Source organism: Triturus cristatus, chromosome 12 (assembly GCF_964204655.1).
Source record: "Triturus cristatus chromosome 12, aTriCri1.1, whole genome shotgun sequence".
Taxonomy (NCBI): domain Eukaryota; kingdom Metazoa; phylum Chordata; class Amphibia; order Caudata; family Salamandridae; genus Triturus; species Triturus cristatus.
Window position 1 is genome coordinate 453,269,906 of NC_140595.1, and position 21,711 is coordinate 453,291,616.

Genomic DNA, 21,711 nt, shown 5'->3' on the forward strand with positions numbered 1-21,711 from the left:
ACCGACTTCCGTACTGACATGCAGCACCGATGCCGCTCAACTCAAGCGACGCCTCACTTCTACACTTCACCACAAGGTCCTCGAGGCCTCTTCAAATCCAAGATACTGTTTGCGGGTCTTCCCAGACACTGTAACCAGCGCTCGACTCCATCCAGGTCGGACTGAACTGTTAGATTTGTTGGTCACAATTCCGTGATAGCCCTGTTTGGCTCTATCAACTTCAAGAAACTGTATTTTTGCTTTATTCTTTACAAAATCATATATTTCCTTGTGTATGTTGGATTTTTGTCATTTTGGTTTTGTTTAGATTAAATAAATATTTGCTATTTTTCTAAACAGGTGTGGTGTCCATTTTGTAGTGTTTTCACTGCGTTACTGTGTGTGTTATGTATAAATACTTTACACATTGCCTCTTACATAAGCCTGACTGCTCGTGCCAAGCTACCAAGGGGGTGAGCTGGGGTTATCTTAGCTGTGTAATCCCCTTACCATGACTAGAAGGTAGGGTCCCTACTTGGACAGGTGTATACCACTGCCAACTAGAGACTCCGATTTCTATCACTTATCCATGGCAAGTTGGTACTCTACTCTAAGGTGGCACTCTTGCATCTCCAGAACATACTCCTCTTTTCTTGGTGAGGAATATTGGGTTAGCCCGTGGAGTAGAGTAATCAGTAGCTATTGATCAATGGCTTAATTGAAGGTGTGAACAAAGCAAACACAAGGAGATGATGGACGGCACACTGGAACCTTTCTGACACTCACCCCAGTCACAGATCTGGGTTGAATCCATCACCGTTCTTTAGCTCACTACGCCACCCTAGTTCAGACCCAGCTATATGCAAATCAGTCTTGACCCTGTGCCTCATGGGAACAGTCCAACCCAAACTGCCAAGCCAGGTCTTCCCTGGAGCGGAAACAAGCATTCTGGGACCGGTTTAAGGGTAACACCCCTCATCAGCTAGGCTAGCTTGAATCCAGTGGCAAAGTGAGCAAGGGACCCACGTCAGGGCATTCCCTGCCAACTTAAACTGAACAAAGCAAACACAAGGAGATGATGGGCGGAGCGCCAAAACTTTTCACACACTCCCAGTCACAGATCTGGGTTGAATCCATCATTGTTTTTAGCTCACTTTGCCACCCATTCATTTTTTCTCAGGTGGACAGTTAAAATTTGCTTTTTTATCATCTCAAAAAGACATTACTATCCTGAAAGTAACCAATATCTCAATACCTTCACTTGCCTCTCATTTGCAGTTTGAACTAGGCTGGCTGGCTTTCAAGCAGCTCTTCCCAAAACCACCATCTTGTCTGGACCGGAGACCAGTGGCGTAAAGTAATGATTGAGCCATTTGAAAATATTGAAATTCTATAAAGCTGTTCTTTTTCCATAGGCAATTTTTGTTGCAGCACCTCTTTTTGGGAACTTTCTCCATTTAACCTGAACATTGGCATATCTGAGAGCTGTCTTTATGGAGATGCCTATAACCTAGGGTTATATGAGATTAAATACTTTGTTCTAGTTTTCTAACACATGTATTGTTGCTAATTCATTGCTTTTTGTTTTGACCTTAGAAACGAAAATGGATGGATGTATATAAAGCCAGATCTATTCCAAATCTGGTTTTACCTTGTGTGGATGCTCAACAGCGCTCTCAACATTGGCTGGCTTTTCCTGTGGGATCGAGAATAAGTTTAAACTGTGATATATCTAAAGGAGTATTCACCATTTAAAGTCATAACAAAAAAAGCTATAAAATGTTCTCAACCAGAGAAACTGAGATACGTCTTGCAGAAGAGGATGCAGACGTTGAGGGTGGTCAGTGGAGCTCTGGTGAGGATGAACTGCTCCTATCGATTACTGCCATCCTATACAATGTGCCAAATACTTACCGTCATCTTTGTTACTCTGCTGAACCCCTGTGCTCTATTACCTACCACCTTAGGTGTGTATAGTTTCCACTAAGCACCGCTTGACATACACTTGGGCCTCCAGGAATCATATCACTACACCAGCGACAGCCAGAAACAAGTACCCCGCTGCCAACATTGAGGAGGAAACGGCAAACCCGACCCTCAGCAGAGTCCCTCTCTCCACGCCTACCTTGCCAGACCAGGAAAAAGAAAGCAAGAAAAAAGCTAGATAGGTTGACTAGGCTTATCTGAGTCTGATGAGTATCATCCTGTGGAGGAGCAGGTAAAAACAGCAGGGTGTTGTGGGACCTCCATGGTCCTGGATAAGAGGGAGGACTTGAGGGGAAGAACAGAGAATTGTGTAGGGAGTTTTTGGGGTTTTTTCTTTTGCTTGGTGAAATGGTGCCTTGAGGCACACAAACATTTGGAAAGGACTCGGACTGAAAAGAATTGACAACTGACACATTGTGTAGGCTTGTGGTTAGCTGGATAGGTGGAGAGGGGAGGGAGACTGGGGGAATCAACTGACACAGAAGGGAAAGATTGAATGGAAAGTTTCTAGATGGCACCTATAAGGGATACTTTTAGGTGGTAACTCCTCGGATCTTTTTGATGAACATCACTTTGAGATTGTAAGCAGAGTGACCAAAGCCATGCAGGTGAATGTATTCACTCTGGGATGGTGGAGGAGAGGCCCTGTATCGCCATTCACCTACCCTCAAATACAAACCTACACCACAAAACATAAGTATGCAGTTTCTCAAAATACATGTGAAATTGTGTATATGTTTTCCCCATAACACAGCAAAGCTGAACGTAGAGCAGAAATGAAACAGGTTATGGTGTATTTGCAGTAGATAAGAGTGACAGTCACAAAAGTAACTCTGACTTCAACTCTTAACCCAAGTCTCTGAGACTTGGTACGTGGACTCGAGTTCCCAGCAATGCTCGTATAAAGGGATGGGTGACTCCTCTCGAAAACACAGTTTACTTAATGAGGTTTGCATTAAGAAAGATAGGGATGGGTGGAAATGATGCTGCCTGGGGTGGCATCTGCCGATCTGTCATCATAAATTGCCTTACATGATTTTGATAGCACATTATTCGTGCAGCTGCTGAGCGATGCATGTGGTTCCCCGAGGGAGTGAAAAGGAAAAACGAATATATGTTGTTACTACGCATTCCGTTGCAACGCATGCCTTTACCACGCATGCGTTACTACGGAATGATTTTTCGTTCCGTGAAGACTTTGCTTGCGTGGTAAAGACGGTCGTGGAAGCAATACGTTTACGAGGTAAGTGTACCGTTGTAAACGTAACGCGTAGAAAAGCCTTCGTGGTAAAGACTGTTTCCCGGAAAAACATCAATGGAGGCTTGATTGTTTACCTGCTTGTGGGTGTAGAATTGGATTTTGTGCAGTACTGAGTGCTTAGCCATACACACAGCTTCTCATAGGAAGCAGGGGTTGAAGCTCCTCCTTGCACGCAGCTCAGTGGCCTGCTGGATGCTGGCTCATGGTGAGAGCAGAACCCGTGGCAGATGCTAGGAGGCCGGGATACAGAGGCAAAACAGAAAATAAGACAAAGTGCCCTGGACTGCCATGAGAGGAGGTGACAAGAGTGGAGCTTCACTTTGGCAAGTAATAGAGGGGAGTAGATCTTGCCCCCCTAGACGCTGTGAAAGGCAGTATAAAGGATTTGTTTCAGGGAACATACAGACTTTCTTACCAAAAGTGATGAGGTCTCTGAGAAATCTTTAAGGCTTGCTCAAACACTCAAGGAAGATGGCTGCCCACCGGTTCCTCTCTGCATCGGTACAGAGGGAGCTTGCATGTGCTGATCTATTGATGTTATTGATAAAACAAAGAATGATCAGATAAGCTTATAGGAGGCTCCCCAGCTGAACACCTTTAGAATACTGCTAAGGTAGTGATACAGGGGGCCATGCTTAGTGTTACTAGTCATAGTGGTCAAGAAGCTCGCTGGCAAAAGGAAAACACGTGTATACAACTTTCAAATCTAGAGCTTGAGTATGGGTTTTTGATCCGCTCGCCTGTGCCTGGATGAGGAACAGGAGATTTACAAACATTAAGTGGTCAGATGTTGCTTGCATAAAAGCAGCTCAGAGACATTATTGAAAGGGTGTATCATAAGCACTCAATGTTCGAGCGTAGTCAGTGGGTGAGACATTGGCCTTTAATATTAGCGAAAAGGACATCACAAATATAGTTTTAGGGTATATAATATCGTTGGTATGATGATAAAACAAATTTGTGGGAATTTTAGATGTCTTTTGGGAATTTTATTCTGAACTTTATAATGAAGACTCAGACTGTTCTGTTGAGTATCCTAGGACATTCTGGCTGTGGCTAAAATGCGTCTTTATGAAGAACTCCCTACTTAAATTTGAACAACCCTTTTACATTGGGGGAGAAAATCATCGGAATAAAAGGTCAGCTTGGAAGTAAGTCCACTGGTTCAAAATTAATTCCATCTGAATTTTTAATGGCATGTTAGCCCATTTTTCCTTGATAAAATCAATGGGTTTTTGAGCAATTAACCCCTTCGCTGCTGCGGACATTCCGCTGCAGCGCTGGGGGGGGCAGGGGGGCAGCGCGGTGGGCCTGTGCTCATGACGGAGCCGCTCCGTCATGAGCCACGGTTGAGCTGTGCTCATGACGGAACGGTTCCGTCATGACTCCGCCCATTTGCGTTGTCCCCCCGCACAGGCGGGGAAACAGCGCCGCGTAGGCGGAGCGGCCGCCAACGGTCGTGTCATGACAGAACCGTTCCGTCATGAGCACACGGCAACCGTGGCTCATGACGGAACGGTTCCGTCATGAGCGGGGAAGGGGTTAAAGGTCCCTTTATCAAAAATGTAAATAAACATAGTGATATTCCTGGAGAAAAATAAACACCACAGGAAATGTCCTTCTTACTACCTAATATCCTTTGATTAACACTGGTGTTTTTGAAAGCCTTGAGTAATAGTTTGGCTGGGATAATACATCAATTGGTTTCCCCCATGCAGCATGGATGTATCCCTAGTAGATAGATCACTGTTCATATGAATATGGCCATCTCTATTTTTTGATGTAGCGAACAGCAATTAGAGGTAGGGATGGGATCATCCTAGTAAATACCCAGAAGGCATTCATTAGGGCCGCATGGGTTTTCACCAGTCAAGTTGGGGGTTTGGTTTTAGATTTTTAAAGGTTTATCCAAATTCTCAATGAAAAATGTGTTTATAACTCGTCCCTTTTTTCAAGTCGTGGAAAAAGCAAGCAGAATCCTACCAGCCTTTGCTTAATAGTAGTGAGAGGAAAATTACAGATCGCATTGCATCCTTTTCTTCCGACTGGCTATCTCGGTGTTGGGACACTCCATCGCCACCCCCCTTCTGGTATTGATTTCAGAAAGCTATAAAAAATTGCTGCTCACCTTGCAACTCCCTGTCATCCTCTGACACCCAAAGACATCTGTATCTGGTGGCATGTAGACATTTTATACACCTCACGGCCAAGACACAATACTGCGGCTTTTAGGGAGAAGGAGGCATCTGTATCGATCTGCATGGCTGCCACTCTTTATTTGACAATGCTAGCACTTATCAGCAGATCTGCTGAATTTTCATTGGGACAGTACCAGCTCTTCTCAGCAGAGGTGCTCTTATGACCAAGTAGCTGAACTTCTTGCCCATAGTGTAGTGCTTTTGATGGAACAGTAGCAGCACTTCCCAGCTCTTAAACACTGAACCCCAGACTAATTCTTTTAATTTGTCTATATAGTGAAAATGCCACACTATCTCCATGCACCTATTGTTCCACTTCTTCCTTTACAGGTATATCATTCCAGCACTGGTGTTCCTGGCATTCATTGCCTTCACAAACTACTGTGTCCTCATCATCTCTTACCGCGCACTGTAAATTAATGGCTTATGGCTGCAGAAGTCTAGAAAAATAGACCTTTGGCTCATCCGGATTCTCGTAAGTTCCTCTTTATTGTTAATATAAGGATTGTGTGCAGTACCACACCATTAGCTACTTCACAGATATCTGTTGAATAAAATAAAAAACAACAAACAAACAAAATAAAATGTGCAGGTGCCCAATTTTTTCTTATGGCCCATTGCTGAATGGCAGGGTTGTCATTACTAAGGAAGCTTAGTCTTGAATCCACCCCATGCTTCTTTCCTCCACCACTCTACACTTCTTGTTTCTTTATCTCACTTTTTGGGCCTTGCATACAGGCAGCTTTTAGGGGTGATGTTGTCAAAAAGGCATATTGTGTCCTGCACTAGTACATTTTTGTGCCAGCCTGTTTCTTGGCACAGACTTTCTTTCTTGGCAGTCTCATTTGCTTGCTTCCTATTCAATGGCTTTCCTCCTCCTTGTGTTTTCCCCTCCTCTGGAGCACAGTTTCTTTACCAATCTTTTAATTGGATGGCTTTTATCCTTCCACTGCTTACATATAGGGAACTACTTTTTGCTGTCTTTCATCACTGTATGGGATTGCAGACATTTTATTTTGCCCTCTCTTCCTCATTAGCTGCTTCCACCTAAATGCTCACTCCACCCCGTGTTACTCCCTCCTCAGCCTTCCTGTATAGTTGCTATATCTTTTCTTTTTTTTCTTCTTTTTTTACATTTATTTCTCCCTCTCACCTCAGGCTCCTACCTTGATCGTGCAACACCCCCCCCTCCATCTCTTGTTGCCCACGCCTCTGTGTTTCACTCATTGTGCTCATTTAAGAAATGCTTTTACAAAATATTTTGGAGGGCTCAGCTGCTTCAATTTGTTGCCAGACTACTCCTTTTTTTATGTTTGTGTACATTTGACTTTCTTTATATTTACGGCTCCATGATTGGCGTCCGTTGTCTTGGAACGGTGAGTACAAACAAAATGGATGCTGAACCATGCCATATGTGAATGCGTGGTGAAGCATGCAGGCATTTAACACAGCATGCTTAGTTGACTTGGCATCATGATGCATATGCCCACAAGTGTGATGACTTATGCCTATGTTGACTTTTGTTTTGTTATTATTCTTTCCTCTTTTTGCCATATGCTGCTTTGCCAATTGGTTTGCTGAAGGCTAGACCTATTGACTTTGCCATAATTGTTTTTTTAATTTTTTTCTGCTTTCCCTGTGAATCGCTGTTTTCTTGTGTTTCTCTTCCTCCTCCTTTCTCCTGTTTCTGCCTTTCTCTCTCTTGCTATGGGTCAAAGATGATAAAAAATCCTTATTGGTCCCCAACGACTGGCACAAATTAAACGACAGTTGGATAAGGACGATGGCAGGAAGTCAGAAAGTGGTCTGATTTAGGGAGTTATTTCCTGTCTATCATTTCTCAGTTGTATTCAGTGTTCAGGCGCCTCTTGAAGCTAATGTAGCATGGTTGTGCCTGGATGTGTAGACTCACTTGAACTACTTCACATATTTGGTGTAAATTTTTATGGTAACATCAAAAGCTAACTATCGTATCATGCTTATTTTCTGGCATGGATGCTGGATTGTGACGAAGAAAATGTTTAGAAATATTTAAAGATACTCCCTGGGCACCTCGCAGAGGAAACAATGATGCTTTCTGTAAGTTATCAGTTTTTAGTACTATAGGTTTGGCTTGAATGTTACCCTTTAGGGCCCCTATTGTGCATCGGGGCAAATAGGTAAAACTAGGTAAAGTACATTTTTGGGTGGTGATGGAGTAAAGTCTCTAAAACATGTGTAGATTGGTCTATTTTGTGCATGCTCAGAAAACATGCACGCCACGGGCACTTGAGTGTGAAGAATTAAAACCAAATGCACAACATTGAGGAACTCAACGCTAATAGAATTTGCAGAACACAAAGCAGCTACAAGAGTAGGCAAAAAGTTACTATCACTTAGCGCTTTATCTGTAGAGGGTGAATACTACTGTTGGCTGGTGTAAGCTGGTTATAGTTGCACAGGCACAGGCCTTTTCACTTGTACAGTTGGAAAGGAGAGGGCATACAAGCTTTCCCCCTAAAAAGCTGTATAGTCCCCATTGTCGAATAGCTGTATAGTCTCTATCGTCTGTGCATGGTTAGGTACACGTATTGTGTGGGGGCTGGACAGACTATGAATGGTAATTGGTGTCTATTGGTGTCTATATAGGAGCCAATGCGGTGAGCCTACAGAAGTTGACAACCAGTAGCGGCTGCTACCGACCAGGGGTCAAATGTGGGGCAGGAGGAGGAAAGGGAGAGGAATAATAAGAAAAAGCACTTACATCTTTACCGCTGGCCGCCCCCTATTCTTTCTCTATCCTCCTCTCGGCAGGAAGTGCACAGCCTCCCAGAATCCCCTGACCAATCAAAATGCTGCCTTAGCAGCGGTGTAATTGGTCAGAGCGCCATGGTTCAGCGCTTACACCAGGGCAGGCAGGCTGTGCATGTTCTCAGCCAGCGTGGATAACTTTCAGAGTGCGCATGTGGCTTTGGACGGCCCAAGACTGCCGGCCATAGCATCATGCGCACTTTAGGTGCTGCCACCTCCGTCCTGACTTCAGCTTCAAGCTGAATACAAAAAATGATATGATAATAACGAGCGTTATTATCATTTTATGTTTTGTATTCAGCTGGCAGCTGAAGCAGTGGGGTGACGTTCCTCTACCTTAGCAGAGGAGCCACCACTGTTGACAACCAGTTTCCCTGAATGAAAAATCCAGAGTTGGCTGGTAGGTTGAGGGAATCTACATCAGTCCCTGCATATTCAGTTTCTTCCTCCCCTGTACTTACAGCTCCCTCATTCCCACTCAGGGCCTGCTTCTAAGGCAGAAGGTGAAACTGGTGTAGATTTTTTCTTAGATGAGATTGATACTCTGAGGTTCAGCATCCCCAGGGCCAAATTCCAGAGTGAATCTGAGATTTTACTGTGTGCAAAGTAAATGGTAAGCATTTTGATTTAAATTCTGACATTTTCTCAGATAGCTTTTATGTTGTTTTAAGTATACTCCTCTATTTGCCCTTCTTCTCAATGCAGAATCTCCTCTTGATCGAGCAAGTCTGCCACAACTGATCTTCAATGCATTTAGGTTCAGTGCAAAATCCTCACAAACTTTCAGGGGAAAATATTGGTATTGGGTATCAGTGATACACATGCACGCAGTGTACACATTCAGCACCCTGACATGTAGAAACACTAGCTGACCATGCATAAGGAGAGTGCCAATACACTGTAAGTTTTGCTCACCCACAAGATGCCTCCTGTAGAGTGTGATAAGGCATGCTACCTGAGGTCAGGTGGATAGGTCACTATTCATCATGTGCCAAAGTAAAATACACGACAACAAGAAATACTATTTGGGAGACACAGACATGCTAATAGGGAAACAAGACAACAGAGGGGTCGGGTGGATAGGAGATAGTAACAGACAGTGGTTGTAGACCAGTGGAATTTGTCCATGTTGTGTTGTCATTGTAAATGTGGTCTAAATATCCAAAATTGACTGCCGGGGATGCATCACAAAATTCCACCATATTTCCTTGTTAACTTTATAATTCAGCAGCATGGAGGTTCAGAACAGAATATTCAAGCCAATTACCATCCCCTATGCATTTGTACTTTTAGACCCCTTCCTCTTGAGAGCTGAATACTCACTCTTCTCACAGCAATTGAGAGTAGTCTTCTTCAATAGCTTTTTTCACTCAACACACAGTAAAACACCTCGCAGAGTGCTCCCAAGGCTGCCCACCTCATAATAGTGTTGCGATCTTGGCCATGAAGAGCTCGATGATGAAGAATGTCGGTTAGGGTTTTATGTACTTTTTTAAAAAGAGACATCCCACAGTGGGGCAAATGCAGTAAACATTCGAGTCTACCTTATCCCAATTTAGACAGTAAAGTTTATCCTGTTTAAGAAAAGAGAGAACTGGATGGAAAATTGAACTCAGAATTCAAATCCCAAATGCAGCTTGCCAAACTTATTAAACATCAGCCCACATGGAGCAATACATTCAGCAAAGAATCATACTGTGTAGCTGTTGGACGCCTTAATAAAATGCAAAACTTGAATGTGATTACTCACTGTGCTGTGCTCTCAAACTAATCTCACTCATATGGTAGAAAAGGGCCACATAGAACAAGAACGTAAGGAATTTGTTACTGTACGTTACTTTGTTTTAAATCACAAAATCGATGTGGATCATTCGATATTCTTCTTCAGTGACCTCTCCACATTTTCCAGTTTGACACCGTTCCATGATAAATGGCTTGTAAAAGCTCTTTAGTAGCAATAAGTCTTCATCAAGTGTCTTATGTTTGGTTTCAGGGATTGTCATCCCTCTCTGTTTGGGAAAACTCCACTACCACTTTTCAGAGTTAGATGTTCCAAAAGAATACTGGACTGAAGGATAAATTCTGTACCTTAAAGTATTTTCATGGCGCAATCTCATTTCTTCAAAATATGAATTACACATGAGCTCCTTCCACTAAGTGCTTAAATGTGTTGCCTTGTTGCTTATTATGAGATGACTGTAATATAGCCTTATAGCCCGCCGTAGCGGGCTATTCCGGCTGTTAAAGGCCCGCTGCAGCATTAAAGGCCAGAGCCGAAGGCGAGGGACTTTAACAAAGCAGAGGGACTTTAAAAGCTGGTATAGCCCTGCTACGAAGGGCTATAAGGATATTAGAACATTCTGCCACTAGAGGGCAGAATGTTCTAACAAAACAAAGCCTTCAGGCAGCGAGAGGGGACTGAAATCCCCTCAGGCTCCATGAAGTCTTTGTTCACAGCCAGAGCTGTGAACAAAGACACATTGGAATGTTGGTGCTCCGGGCTTATACCAGCCATTATAAGCCCGGAGCACTCCATTGTTTTTAATGGAGCTCCCAACATTCCAATGTTCTAAGACATTTTGTGTTTCAATAAAAACAAGCATTGGCATAGCCAATAGGTCTCGAATTTTGGACCTTATAAGTGTTTAGCCATGCAACAGTTGCATAACTAAATACTTATAAGGTCCCAAAAGCGAGACCTATTGGCTATGCCAAGCAGCCGCGAAAGTGATCGCGATCGGGATCAAACTTCAAAGCGGCCGTGCGGCCGTGAAAGTGAAAGTAATCGCACATACACTGTAGCTCTAGGCTGGCCTGGTAGCACTTTTTGGAGCCCTCTCAATAAGTCTCGCCAGACCAGCGCATGCGCTGGGTCAGGCGAGACCTAAAAAGGAGAGGACTCAGTGCATCGTTTATTAGGGGCTCCCTAGACTGGTGCAGTAGGTTATTTCAACTAGGCATTGGATCTCCAGAGATTCATGCAAACGAGAATGAATACATAGGAAAAAATTACCCTTTTTTTCGTAATGTTATTCATACTTTTAAGATCTTAATTATTTTGTAGGTCCATAATGGAATTGCAGTTTATGCTACATGGACAACTATAGCCACACTTTTGAACTTTTCCGTTGTGTTAACGTACAGTGGAGATGTGGCCAACGCGACTTCGACTACGGTGGCATTAGCAATTTTATCCTTCGAGTTTGTTTTATGGTATGTGAAGTCAATATATTTAATAAAAATATACAGCTTTCATTTGATCATTACACTCTTCAAATTAAGGAAACATTTCCTGTGGCAGAAATTGCACTTGTGTTTCCTAATGCTTTGAGGGATTTTTTAGTAACCCAAAGGCTCTGTGACAAGCTGCTTTCTCCATCAACTGTTGTTTTATTTAAATATATTAGGCCATGTAAAAAGTTGATAATCTACCACTGTATGGTTAGCCCTACAGTTGGAGTAGATTTCTGACTTTCAGGGGATTAAGAAGAATCCTAGGCTTGTTAGTATAAATGTATGTCAGTTGATTTCCAAGCATTAATCTAATTTTTCCGAATTAATTCATGCTTATTTCCCACAAGTCTGAAAATTTGGAAGAGCAAATAATTCGGTAATGTAGCTTTAAAGAAATCTATAGCAGGGAGAGTATTTTCTTCTCTGTAAGTTCTCTGTGAAATATGTGTGTGTTACTTGTTGGAGTGGACTTCAATTCTGGCAGCTACTAAAAGGCATAAGGGTCCCTGATGAATCTGCTTCCCTGTTACCTAGGGAACATGCAGTGGTGTATGCGCACATACTGGGGCTTATTTAAAAGTCACTTTTAATATGGGAAAAAGTGATGTACTGGCGGCACAAGGGGTTTGTAAAAAGGCCCCAGAGTGTATGTGGAGCGATGCTGCTGCCTCCAAGCAGAAGAAGGAATTTCTGGGTCTTTTCCCCATGACAACTCCTTTAAAAGGAAATTAGAAAGTACTTTTTATGAGTTTTATCGTGTCAGTAATTATCGTGTCAGTAGAAACAAAGAATCAGCCAACAGGGTAGCTTCAAACATCTGCAAAGAAATAGACAGACAATAGTTTACTCTCTCAAACTCACTCTGTATGTTAAACATATAGCGTTATATGGTTTATTACATTTAAAATGATCGTTTATTTAACAGACAATACAAATAAGTGTTTTTGGAACTTAATTGTTAATTGCTTCTTCCTAACTTAGTTGCACTCATGTTATCAACTTCAGAAGAATGAAACATTGGTGAAAAACCTATGTTAATGTTTATCCTTGAGGCTTACAGGCTGCTGTTTGTAGCTAACACATAACCCTCCGAGCTATTTTACCAGGATTATGATTGGGTTACACATAATAGCTATCAGCAGGCACATAATTCATCCACACAATTTCATGTTGCAAATCTCTTAACATATATTACACAAAGTCTCTTTTAGGCCAACAGAGCCAGATCAATTTTCTGCACACAAGTTTTCTCGGAGGCAGACTTAGTAAAAAATAATGCACATAATTGCTGGCCATTGGTGTGCTGATGTTGACTTCAGACCTGTCAACTCACACAGTGCCACCGTGTGTCACTTTTACATGATTTCGGCTCCTTTCACTCGGTCACCTAGTGAGGACAATGCGAGTTGGAATGCTCTTATAAGGAGTGTTTCCAACTCACATTGTGTTTAAGGCTGAGCTGATGTCCATCGAGATTTTACAACCTTCCCAAGACGTCAGTGTCAGCCTTTGAAACTTCAGATTGTTATCTTAGGATGGTCACTCTAACTCACGGGCAGTGCCCAAAGCCCCGTTCCCTGCCTTAAAAGCCACACCCCCTCAGAAGCACTTTCAGATCTTCTAAGGTAGTGGATTTAAGGTCTCGCCCCGTCCTGGTGTCCTCATCACACACGGTGGGTTGTTGCACACTGGCAGGTCTGTGGCTCTCTTCCTTCTGACTCTGCTCTCTCTTGACTCTACCCTGACTGGCTTCACTTGCTATTCAACCCTCCCATTTTCTACATCCGAAAATTTGTGGGTTCTCAGACTACATATTTTTCATTCCAGCATTGTGTCACCTCTTTTCCATCAGAGATGGTCACTTACTACTTCATTCCAAAGAGTGAATTGATGTGTGTTTTCAGGGTGCAAAAATTCCTGTGATATGTTTGTGAAAATGCACAAACACACACGTTTGTACACATTTGTTGCCTTGTGCCTCTAGCACCCTTTCCACCCAAAACCTACATCTGTGACTGGAAAATCTGCCATGCTGGAGGACACTCCACCCCATTGCAATTTATGGCCCCAAACATATCCAATTTTTGATTCTGTGAATCAGAAAGTGTAACTTACTATCATAAATTCATTTTATTTCTCGCCTATGTCCCTTTTTTGCGGATTGAGGCCATAATGTACCCTTTTCTGACGGTAAATGTGACGTATGGTTGGATGAAAGTTTGCTGGTGTCCTCAGTGTTTGCGATATGTGATGCATTTAACAACGTTCTCCCATGTCCACAGTCTAAAACCCAGAGGTTGAAGTGGGCGAGATCGGAGGGGTACAAAGTGCCCATACTTTTTTTAACTTATGAAAAACCGTTCCCCTACTTTTTGTGAAAAGACATCTGTCCCGGTGCGGTTAATTCCAGATAGCTTAAATGCTTAAACGGAAGTTTCATTCAGTGAGTCTCCTGTGCTGTGAAACCGAAGCCGGGCAGACTGCCGAGCAAGCCTTCCTGCCAGTACTAGGTTATGGCAAATTCTGTTTTTTCAAAGGTTCAAAAGAGGGGTTTTGTGCATGACAGAGGAAACTGAGTTCCAAATTCCAGGGCTCTTCCTGAAAGTGATTTAGGACTAGTTCTTTTTTTCTTGAGTCAGGCTGGCTCCAGAAGCATGGATTCTGAGCTTTACAGAGAGTAACGGGCCCTTGGGGTGAGTAATTGTTTTGCCAAGTAATTATGGTTGCCAAGGTATAAAGCTTTGTGTGTGTACATCTTTAGGGGCTCATTGCTATTGGCATATGGTTACTTAGTAGACCTTGATGCTACTGTGCACTGAGATTGTTGATGTTAGTTCACATACCAGATGTAAGCTGTTACTCATTAGACTGCCAGGAACAGGAAGTTGCACTTGAGAGAAGCCAGCCACTTTCATGGAATTTTGAGGAGCTTGAGACTCCATGTTCTCTTCAGGACCTGTGGACGTTTGCTCTGTCACAGATATTTTCTCAGAATGGAGCAAGATGAACACATAAGATAATAGTTGCAAAAAATACCCTGAACAGCCACTTGAACAGCTTTCAGATTGGAGGGTGGTGTAGTCTCCCAAAGATTTCCCTAATTCCCTGGGGTCAGGCTTGGTTTGGTTATTTCAAGTTTGCAGTCTCTGCCATGGACTGATACCTGCGATAGGGCCATTGCAGTTTTCAGTTCAGTGAGAGACTGGATGATGTTAGGTTTTTTTTTGGGGCAGTGTAACAATGGGTGTTTAGAAAGCATCAATACTAGTCTGTAGTTCACACTACTACAAAATGCAAGGCATTTTTTACATCTGCCAATGCCTCACCAGTAGGGAAACCAGTTGCGGGGCACTCTTTTAATACTGAAAATCTTTCCAAATGAGGAGTAGCAGGATGGCTGAAACACTTCAAAGTAGAATATGGCTTGAGGTTTTCCAAAAGTTATACTTATCCCTATTACTCTCAAAGTACCTGAGTGTTCTTGCTACAATATATCTATATATGGCGAATGTATTTTCCAACAACATTCAATATTGGTTCATTCGTGATTCTCATATAAGCTGAATGATTTATAGAGGAAAGGAGCAGGAATAGACCTAGCTATCAAGTCAGGAAAATAGATAAAGAAGGAAAGCATGCGTTTGGGATGTTTACCATGCAGTACAATTTCTCAAGCCCTAACATTCTAGTTAGAAATGTATACTTCTAGCAAGCTGAACCAAATATCCTCAAAATATTATATATTGATTTCTACTCTGAAGGATGCTCTGTACACACTTGTGAAATGTACCAAACCCCCAGTCCCACTTCTACCCTAGGTTTCCTAATGAGCTTCCATTTCCCAGAAGATCTCTTTTAGCACATATCACTGCTCTCAGCAACCACATTTTATGGTCTTTATCAGACTATGAGCTGACTTGTCACTTCCTAATATAGATAAATATGCATCTAACTTTACTCGCTCACAAAAGTGATTATCATTCTTACATCAGTTCTGTCCAAAATGTTTAATTTTTGAAGTTTGACAAACACATGTATATTTTATAAAGCTTTATTTGTTGCATCCAATAGATCATAAGAGACCTTTCACACTTGTGAATGATGCTGCTAAAATGTATCCAGTAATTGAAGCTAATGTTATCTTCAACCCATTTTCTTAAGGATTGGATGCAGGGGGTTCTCGCCTTGGTCGCACGTTCCCTGAACCTGAGGTCAGGGTGAGTGCTCTTGGTAGTCACTTTGCCAGCCAGCCAATGCATTACACAAAGCTAGGGAGTGTTGTCCTTTTTTGTTTTTTTACATTTTTTTATTGTCAAAAAGAAGTACAAGCAAAGAGAAAAGGCAGGATAGAATAGGGGTGGGAATTCCCCAAAAAAGTTACACATCCAAATATACATAAGAAAGTCTGTAAAGAGAAAACAAACATTTCAAGAAGATTATATGCAAACAAATATCAAAGGAATCACAGAGAACCAACAACTAGAATTCCACCTCTTATTAGCCATATGATTCTTCCAAACAACCCCATATAGACCTATATTTTAGCAGGGCCTGAATACCCCTTGCTTTAGCTAGCACCTTCTCCCTTCCCCCTGTTTCTTTAAGAATTAACCACCATTCCAACACTGTGGGGGTTTGGGAGAGATTCAAACTCTACCTATCGCCAGCCGGGCAGCAACCAACATGACTGCCATTATGGAACTATACCGACCACAATCTTCCTTGCGTCCTAGCATCTTTTTGGCTGTCGTGAATATGAATTCACGCCCAAGTCTAATTTTAATTGCCACTGATATTTGATCCCAAAAAAGACTTAAAGCAGGACACAAAACAAACATATGAGTAATACCAGCCGCATATAGCCCGCATTTGGGGCAATTATGACGCAATCCACCATAAATCCTTCCCAATCCAGCCGCCCCTTGAGACCATCTGACGATCCTCTCCAGGGTGTAATAAAGTAAGCAAAGTGTCCGGAAATGCTGCAACCGTAAGTTCACTGAATGTACACAAAGGGCAATAGTATTAAGGGCTATCTTCACCTTTTCTGTAGCAATATTTTCCCCCAAGATCTCGCTCCAGCTAGAAGCTATTTTCTCGCAGCCCTCTACTCTATGCTGATGGAGGATTTGATACGCCTTACTAATGGTAGCCTGCCGGTTCTGGGAATACAAACACTCACACATATCAGAACCAGAGACACTCCGAGCAGCTCAGTTTTTAACAAAACCGTTGAGGAATATCAAAAATTAGCTGAAAATTCACAAATAACTTAATGCCATTACTATCGAGTAATTGCCCAAGACAATGCACACCGTACCTAGCCCATTGACTGGCCGCTGCATCCTGAAATACTCTGGGGCAGCATTGGGTTCCCCCAGAGGGGAAGTTTGTCATGTATAAGAGATAAGGAGGATCTGGTTTTAATGCCCTGCCAAATATATACACAGTCTTGAATGGTCTTAAACCGTACACGTTTAAAATAATAAGGGTAATTGATTCAGTATAGAAACATCTGGCTCTCAGAACCAAGAACCAACCAATACCAAAAATCAGTTTGCTCTGGGTTCAGAAGGCTGCGCAAAAGGCCAATGAAAGCAGCCCAAAAATAAAGTTTAAAGTCAGGGAGGTCTAAACCGCCCTGATTATATGGGAGCTTAATAGACCCAATGGCAAGTCTTGATTTTTTATAACCCCAGATGAAACTGCTCAAGGCCCCATCCAGCTTATCAAAAACGAATTGGAAATCCTAAGCGGGATCGACCTAAATAAATACAAGAACTTGGGGAGTATCTTCATCTTTATGGCGTTGCATCTCCCTAAGATACTTAATGGGAGCTCGTGCCACAACTTCAGTTGCTTAATAACAGCAGCTATTAGAAAATCATAATTTAAAGAGTGAATGAGTTCAATCTTAGGCGAGATTCGTACCCCCAAGTAGGTAGCGGTCGAAGAAGTCCCTTCCACTGGAAATTCCGGCTGAAAATTAAGAAGAACTTGGGTTTTATCACTATTCAGTTTATAACCTGAAAAAAGGCCAAAACTCATTGCCTCCCTATTAATGCTCTCTATTGCCTCCTTAGGCTCCTCCGTGAAAATAGTGATATCGTCTGCATATGCCATGAGTTTCAAGAGGCCCTGTTCAATATTCAAAGGACAAATCGTATTATTGGCCAACAGTGCCCTAATAAATGTCTCTATATAAAGAGCGAAAAGAAGGGGAGAAAGGGGACAGCCCTGCCTTGTGCTTCAATGAATAGAAAAAGGAGTAGTTTGAATATTAAAATATCGTAGTCTAGCCATAGGGTTGTAATACATAGCACCAACCAGCTTCCGGAATTTTTCCCTAACCCCAAATGCTGTGAGTGTTGCCCAGAGATATTCCCAGGCCACCCGATCAAATGCTTTTTCTGCATCCAATAAGACCATGCCCAGGTTGATTTTGAACTTCCCCGCAGCATCAAAAGCCGCCACTGCCGTGTTGACATGGGCATTGGTGTCTCTCCCATGAATAAACCCATGCTACTGCAGAGAAACCAGGCTGGCCATCATTGGAGCTAACCGGGTGGCCAATATCTTAGCAAACACCTTAGCATCTGCATTTATTAAAGAGATTGGGCGATACGAAGCCCGTTCCTCTGGGACTTTATCTTTTTTTAGAAAACTAATTATGTTGGCCATATTCCATGAATTTAGTACCCGACCAGTAATCCACACTTGGGCAATTAGATCTCGAATCACCGGGCCAGGAGGCTCTTACAGCACTTATAAAACTCTGCCGGAATAGCATTGTTACCAGCCGCCTTCCCTAGAGGGAGCCCCCCAATTGATTTCGCAATTTCCTCCACGGTAATCTCCTGCTCTAATAAAAGAGAATCCTCTTCTGTCAACGTCGGTAAATTGCTCGCTTGCAAATAACTCTGCATCCCAATCAAATCTTGTGTTGAACCGGGAGAATATAGTTGCTGATAGAAAATGGAAAACTGATCTGCGATCTCCTGGGAGTGCCTGTATACAATTCCACCCTTGCCTTAATAGCTTTAATCTTAGTTTTAAGACGGCTGTCCATGAGCTGATGTGCTAAGACTTTCCCTATCCTGTCCCCATACTCATATTGCAGTGTCTTTTGCTTGGTAAAACAAGCCGCTACCTTCTCTTTAAGTACCCTATTAATCGCGGCCCTGTGCTCTCGAAGAGATATATACAGAGAGTCTTGATCTACCTTTCACATTCGGACAGCCTCAGCATGTTGAAGCTCGCAAATAACAAGCCTTTGATAAGCTTCCTTAGTTAGTTTCTCCCGCTTTCTATTTTGTTGCCAAACAAACTGTTGAGTGACTCCACGAATAAATGCTTTCATAGCATCCCATACCACAAATGGTGAAGCAGACCCTATATTATCTGTAAGATATTCTGAGATTTTTTTAGAGATAAAAGCCAAATACTCAGAATCCGTAACCAAATACTGTGGAAAAGAAAAGGAACGGTTCGTTTTAGAAATAGAATTGGCCAAAAAGGAAAATATTATAGGGTTGTGATCAGATGTGATCCTAGGACAGATCTCCATGTCTGACCCCGCCAGTATGGTATCTGAAACCCAGGCCATATCAATCCTAGAGTACTGCCAATGTGGCATAGAATAGTACGTGTACCCCGGTGCAGTTGGAAATAGAGAATGCCACGCATCTTGCAGCGAGTGCAAACGCCCTAATTCTAAAATGGAAGCCCTCACCTTGGCCATTCTAGGAGTAAGTGGCCGGCTTGTAGAATCCGTGCCATAGTTAATAAAACAATTAAAATCTCCCATTACAACAAGCACACCCTACCATCCCATTAATTCTAGACAAATATCATCAAATAATGTCGGATCGTCAACATTAGGGCCGTATGGAACACAGAACACGTATTTCAAAGTGTTAATCTCAATATGAGCTTGGGCCCACCTCCCTCTTTGGTCCGGTAATACCTTATGGATTTGACAATTGAGTGTTTTAGACACCAAAATGGTAGTCCCCCTGATTGACACATTTTGTGAAGTACATATTATATTCTGGAAGCCCAATTGATTGAGAAAGCCAAGATCTTTATACGCTAAATGCGTTTCCATTAAAAGTACTATATGGGGTTTATAAGCCCTAAGCTCTTCCCGTACTAATTGTCTTTTAGATCCTCTATTCAACCCAGACACATTCCAAGATAGACACCTAATCCTTGCCATACCCATTAATATAATTACCAATCATCAAAGCAAAAAGGTAATAATCCCAAAGTTCACACCAGCAAAACAAAAAGCTGTAAACCTTCTTTTTGACTTTTTCTTTCTTTATACCCTTAACCCTCCCAGGAGTGCCCATCTGCAGCCCCCTCAAAAATTACCTACCCCCCCTCCCAGTTTCCTAAAGAAGGAATCACCCTCCCCAAAAAGCTGAAAATGACAGCTAACGTCTCAGCACACCACAGAGCCAGCCCCGGCTAGCCCCCCACAGCTGCAAGAAAAGAAATGAAATATAACAAGCTAAACCCCTAGCTGCCACAGAGGCTGCAACAAAAGGCCCCAAACCCAGCCTCTATACTTTTCTAGTCTACGCCTCCCGATCCCCTTTGCAGAAAAAAAAACCAGAACATCAATTCCTATTGGATCGGTCAGTCCTGCCGAAGGTTCATGTCATTTGCCATTTGCTTAATACTTGCTTAGCCTCGAGGTCCGAAACGAAAAATTGTGACTGCCCATCCTTGATAACTTTCAATCTGGCAGGTTCCTGCAAAAAGACCTGAGAAATGGATCGATGAGTTGTCTCATTTTCCATCTTTTTTCCATTGTAGTGCGGCTCAAATCAGATCTTTAAAAAATCGATAAAGAGTCAACCCCTACTGGCGAATTTGGCAGGGCTTTAAAAGACAGTGCCTGTCTTAACAAATATTTCCCCCCAAAAATTAGAATAGGCCGAGGATACTGAGCATTCAGCCTCTGCGCAGTAATAGGGAGTCTATGTGCTCTTTGGCAGTCCCAAACCCAATCCCAATCAGACAGATCCGGAAAGGCTTTTTGGAAAAAGTTGGACCACAAATGCTCGGGGGTCAGCGCCCTCCTTACCCTCCGGAACACCAAACAATCTTAAATTATTTCGCCTTTACCGGTTTTCTAAATCTTCAATCTTAGCTTGACAAGCCAAGAGCTGTAGGTTGTGAGACTGCACAGTATTCGCTATAGCAGTAACTGACTCCTCTGTCTCTGCTACCCAGTTTTGTAACTCAACCATATCTCTTGTAATTCCGGCCACAGTACCCGTCACCTCATCCAATGATAACTTAATACTAAGGTAGTGCGCTCTAATCTGAGCATGATGATCCTGAGCCTCTCGTTGTTGTTCTTGTAAGGCCTGCAGTATTACCGCAAGAGACGACTCTTTAGAAGAAGGCAGCTCATCTGTCTCTTGCACCAAATCTAGTGAGGTTGGCTTGGTCATATTACCTAGCTCTTCATTTTGACCGGGCGAGCTTTCAGAGCTGTTCCCATTAGAGTAGTCCGCTGAGTTAGTTAAGGGTATCTCTTGTTCCCGAATGGTTTCAATATTTTCACAATTCACAGAGTCCTCCGCACATTGGCCACTTGACCAGCCAGGACCAGAACCCGACAGATGAGAACTCAGAGCCTTGACCTCTCCCTTTGCTTGGACCCACTTTCTTAGTGGGCTGCTCTCCATTCCGCCGACCTACAGAGCTATTATGCCAGCTAGCCCCTTTCAGGTCCATCGATCTTTTGCGAGGTTTGGCTACCTTGAGTTCCTTTTTGCTGTTATTTTTATTTTTATTCCCAGTAGTGTTAAGGGTCTTTTGTGGATCCCGTCGGTTCTTCCCTGCAATCATGACCTCAGGCATAGCATTAGATACAGTTAAACTCTTATTTTTTGGTTTAGTGCCCAGATCAGAGCGCTTGGGAGTACAGTCTTGGCCACATAATAACCTTTTTGAACCATTCTGATCCACCTCGGGACTAGACAGGCTACAGCTCTGGAGAGTACTACTAGGGCTATCGCTGTTAGCATCTAACGCAATAGCCTCAGTGCCCCCCAGTGCTACGTTAGGCACTTCTGCGATGGCATCCTCCTGAGTGACTGGAATCGCCTCCGATTCAGTGGCCCCCCAATGGTCCAACACTCTGGGTGGTTCACCAGCATCATCACATTCGGTTTCCACTTCTAAGTTCCCCACTGGATCCTCAAAAGACAGTCTGTTGTTAGCGGCTGGCTCCTGTGTATCTTT

At 42.8% G+C, this 21,711-nt stretch overlaps 1 pseudogene across 1 annotated transcript in view; it reads left to right on the forward strand.

Annotated features, from left to right (window-relative positions):
- LOC146776089 (uncharacterized) overlaps positions 1 to 21,711 on the forward strand; it is a 50,018-nt pseudogene that overhangs the window by 12,276 nt on the left and 16,031 nt on the right. The window contains exons 2-4 of the transcript XR_014971948.1: positions 1,576 to 1,689; positions 5,755 to 5,899; positions 11,279 to 11,427. The product of XR_014971948.1 is annotated as an uncharacterized LOC146776089 (transcript). The remainder of the gene's footprint in view (positions 1 to 1,575; positions 1,690 to 5,754; positions 5,900 to 11,278; positions 11,428 to 21,711) is intronic.